Here is a 4,220-nt window from a genome sequence, read left to right as displayed (position 1 = left end):
TACCACTCACGTATCCATAAGGCATATCCTCGCAGGAAGATCCAAAGCTGCTTGAGGATGGGGACCAGATACTAATTCTCATACCGCCGGGAGCGCCAAGCATGCAATAAATATTCAAGCAAGACATGTTGTACCAAGAAGATCGTGTAGCACAAGTATGAACCAAGTTGAATGTAGAATTGGCCCGCCTACACCACTCTTACCCCGGTGGTCTTGGGCAGGTGGCTTATCTTCTTTGAGCCTCTGTTTCTTATTAGTAAAATGAGCACAGTAACAATACCTAAGTCAAGGGTTGCTGTGACTTCTGGCTACTGTTACTTCTGTAATTATTATCAATATCATGGACCACCTTATCAGTTCTATACTGATGACACAGATCCCCCAGCTAGAAAGCTAATCTCTTATGCGCCTATTAGTGGTGCAGCCAGAGTTAGAGTGGTTATTTTTAGACCATATCCCAAATCATCAGCAATGATGCCACCAGTGGCAGCTTCTCTTGTCTGTACAGAGGCGAGTCCTGGCCTTGCCTTAGTCACAGATACAACCCCTTTGAACTGCTTTGCCCTTCTCAGCATTGCCTAATGTTAGAGAGGGCTCTAGTAAAGAGCACTGGTCATAAAGTTAAGACACGTGGGCCTGGCTCTGCCCTGGGGCCCCTTGAGTAATCCTTTGTCCCCTCCAGGCCCTAGTTCCCTCCTGAAAAAGCAGGAGGTTGTCCTAGGTGATTCCTGCCAGCCCTTCCAGCCCTGGCACTCCATGAGTCTGTTTAGGCAGTGGCCCCAGAACCCATGAGGCAGAGGGGGTTGGGGAGTCTGGTCAGGATAGCCCACCACAAGGAGAGGAGGAGAGAAATGGAAGACAGAGAAGATCTGGGCGGGGGGTGGGGGGAGGTGGGGAAGGAGGAGACAGAGGAGGAGGAGGGACCATAGGGTGGAGGGGGAGACAGATCCAGCCCAGAGTTCTGAGTGGTTTCCTGTTGCCTGGCTCTAAACCCCTCCACATTCCCGCGGACCTTCAGACCCGCCGGAGAGAGCTCAGCCTGCTGCCTGCCTGCCACTGAGGTATGCACGACCCCTGCCCTGCCTTCTCTTCTCCGGCCCGCATCAACCCCTGCACCCTATTCACCCATCCAGCGAGTGTACAAGGGAGGGGAAGCTGTGCTAGGAGGTCTGGGATCAGAGACAGGGGTTGTGCTTCTCCTTTGGGCTTCACTGCTTCTCTCCTTGAGGGCAGGGGCCCCCGACTCCCTCCCTGTCTGTTGCTTTTCGGGTACAGTCAGTATAACTTGGTCTCCCTTTTAGGTTTGCAGAAAATAATCTCCATATGTCTTGGAGGGAGTATTCTCTTTCTGTGTCTGTCTTTGGTTTCAGAGGCTGCCTGCCTGTCCTCTTTGCTACCTTTGCAAATGTGGCCGCCTCCTCCTTTCCCGGGAATCTGATCTGGTCACAGCTGCAACGAGGACCGGCTTACAGCCAGTGTCTGCCCTGCTCCCTACTGTAGGAGAAGAAACTTCTTAGATTTGGTTCTTGGTCAGGGGCTCTTTTCCAAAAGGGACTTAGTATGCATGATAAATTCATCTCTGGAAGGCAAAAGGGATCTTCATCTTTAATTAGCACCTCTGGGAAGGCTCCTGTTTCCCTCAAATTGTCCCCAAACATACACACAGATTCCTGAGGCACAACCAGTCTGTCTTGGGTTAGGCATTGTTCCCTCCCTGGGCCCCCAGGAATGCCAACACAGGAACTCACCAGCAGTAGCCCTTAATGTGTTTAGATCTGAAGACCCCAGACATCTGGTATCCTCCAGCCAGGGTGCTGGGTCCCATGGGAAGCTGGGTGCTGGGAGGATGTGCTGAGAAGTGGGGAAGGGGAAGGCAAGGCAGAGAGGGTTCCAGGACAGCTTTTTTCACACCTCCTTGTTTTGAGAAGCCCAAACCCTACACAGGACTGGTGTCTAGCCTTTTAAGGTGTTAGGTCTTCTTCAGATGAACCTCTTCCTATCTTTATCCTTTTGGGCTCCATTGGTCAGTTGATGAGTGGACATCCCAAGACCTGCAGGACACCAAGGGAGAGGGGTGCTGGAATGAGGCATGTCTTCCAAGCAGCCCAGTCTGCCCAAAAGGGAACAGAGAGGTGCCCATTTTCCTCAGGAAAGGACATCGTTCTATACGGAACGTGCAGAAAATGTTTTCACCAGCCATTCTCTAAGGTTAAATTTCTATGCACCCCAGCGCTGATGGTAGAGTGAGAATCAGAAGCAAATCAGAAGCAGAATGGCAGACTTTAGGCTCACATTTATGTGTGGTCTTAGGTAAGTGTCTCCTCTGGACTTAGTTTCCCTATCAGTAAAGTAAGAAGATTGGACTTGGCAGTCTCTGGGGTGTCTGACGTCCTCTGAAACTTTCAAAGGAAGGTCTCTTAAACTGGGATCTATGGACTGGCCTTCGAATGGGCTTCAAGGCATCTACAAGCCCCTTAAAATTGTGTATACAGTAGTGTGTGTGTGTGTGTGTGTATTAGAGACAAACAGAGAGCACAAGAGGGTGTTCACAGCCTTTAGTCTTAAGATATTCTCAAATGGATGCATGACCTCCAAAATAGTCAGAAGGCATGATGTGAGAGAAAGAGTGTGTAGGGACTGGAAGCAAATATTTATGTGCAGGAGGGTGAAAATTTTTGAAATGGGAGTGGTCGGGGGAAGATAGAGTTAACTCCCGCAGCCATCAGCTGCCACATCGACAAAGCCTGGAGCAAAGGGAGGGGGGGTGAAAGGGGGATGCCTGGGGAAGGAATCAACTTTTGAAACTTTCTCCAAGTCCCACCCACCGAAGGCTCTTCTTTGCCATGACTCACTCTAGGAGGAATGCGAGTTGCCACGGTAACCTTTTTTTCCAGGGTCCCCGCCTGCTGGCTGGGAGGGGATGCTGGGAACACTCAAGAGTATATCAGGCTCATTTTGAATGTCCCCCACCCCACTGTGTCCCCAAATACCAGAAAAACAGACTCTAGGCCCTGCCCTAATGATATCCAAGGACCCTCCGGGCAGCCGTGGGACTGTGATAAGCTTCCCAGACATGGTGTTGGAAAACCGGAGTTTTAGTTCCACCTCTGCCTCAAAGGTGCCATCTGACCTTGAACTAATCACTTCTCCTTTCTGATAGGTTTCCTCCTTGGTTAAAGAGTAGTAACAGCAGCCACCTCAAAGGAAAATTATATGGGCAAAATGGGACAATGCACAGGGGAAGCATTTGCTAAATGGTGGCCCTCCCACCTAATGCAATGGGTTTTTATGACCGATGGATTTATGGCATCCAAAGAGTTGGTGAAATCGTTTATAGTTTTTTTCTCTGGCAGCTCCATCTTGCGAGTTGTATATAGCTTCCCTTTACTAAAAGTGCGGAGAGGCATATTAAAAATGCATTGTTTAAATTCATTTTGATGTGGGCACTTTTTTGAGTCCTTCCCAAGAATGTTGTATCCTTCAGTGTGGAAATAGCACAAGCAGAGGTGAGTCCTCACTCACAGGGAGTGACACTGGGAAAGACCCTTCCCTTCTCTGGGCCTCAGTTTCTCAACCTGTTAAACGGGAGAATCTAAGCTAGATGGTCTCCACGTGCCCTTCCAGCTCTGAAGTCCTGCAAACCTAAGTCCTGGATGTTGCTTTCATTAGAAGGAATAGCTGGCCTATATTTTTACTATCTCCTGTTCCCCTAGTTAAAAAGGAAACAAGAGAAGAGGGGCCAGGAGATCTTGGGTTGTATCACGGTCCTGCTAAAATCTTTATCCATCTGTAGAGGCTTGTCAATCAATAGCATGGCTAGGGTTTGCTATTCACAAGAGCAGCTTTCCTTGCTGAAAATAAGCTATAAATAGGAAAGGATGGTGGAGGAGAGGAAAGAGCTGAGGAGGTGACGTAAACAGGAGAATATTTGTTTTTTGAGGTTATTTAGATAGGTAGCTAAGTGCAGAGATAAACAGGGACAGACACAAACCCACTAGGATGAACAGTATAAACATTGGTTTCACCAACAGGCACCTACGGACACAGCTAAAAATAACTGCCTTAATATATGAGCAGACCCAGAAGGTCATGCACTCAGATACCTCTCTCTGAATGACACCTTGATTCACAGACAAGTTCCAGGTGAACATCTTGATGCATATTCAAACTCTGACCCTTGCCTACATAAGCTGAAACAGACATGCTGTGTGTGTCTACCA

The 4,220-nt window shown here is 48.7% G+C and overlaps 1 protein-coding gene across 2 annotated transcripts in view; it reads left to right on the top strand.

The window, feature by feature from the left end:
• The first annotated feature begins 916 nt into the window (after positions 1-916).
• SPARC (secreted protein acidic and cysteine rich) overlaps positions 917-4,220 on the top strand; it is a 25,388-nt gene continuing 22,084 nt past the window's right edge. For both annotated transcript variants that reach the window (XM_011371240.2, XM_011371239.2), the window contains exon 1: positions 917-1,061. The gene's annotated coding sequence lies outside the window, so the exon portion shown is untranslated. The remainder of the gene's footprint in view (positions 1,062-4,220) is intronic.

The sequence above is a fragment of the Pteropus vampyrus genome, unplaced genomic scaffold, assembly GCF_000151845.1.
Source record: "Pteropus vampyrus isolate Shadow unplaced genomic scaffold, Pvam_2.0 Scaffold185, whole genome shotgun sequence".
Lineage (NCBI taxonomy): Eukaryota > Metazoa > Chordata > Mammalia > Chiroptera > Pteropodidae > Pteropus > Pteropus vampyrus.
Note: the sequence above shows the minus strand (reverse complement) of the source record. Positions and strands in the feature narration are given on the sequence as shown.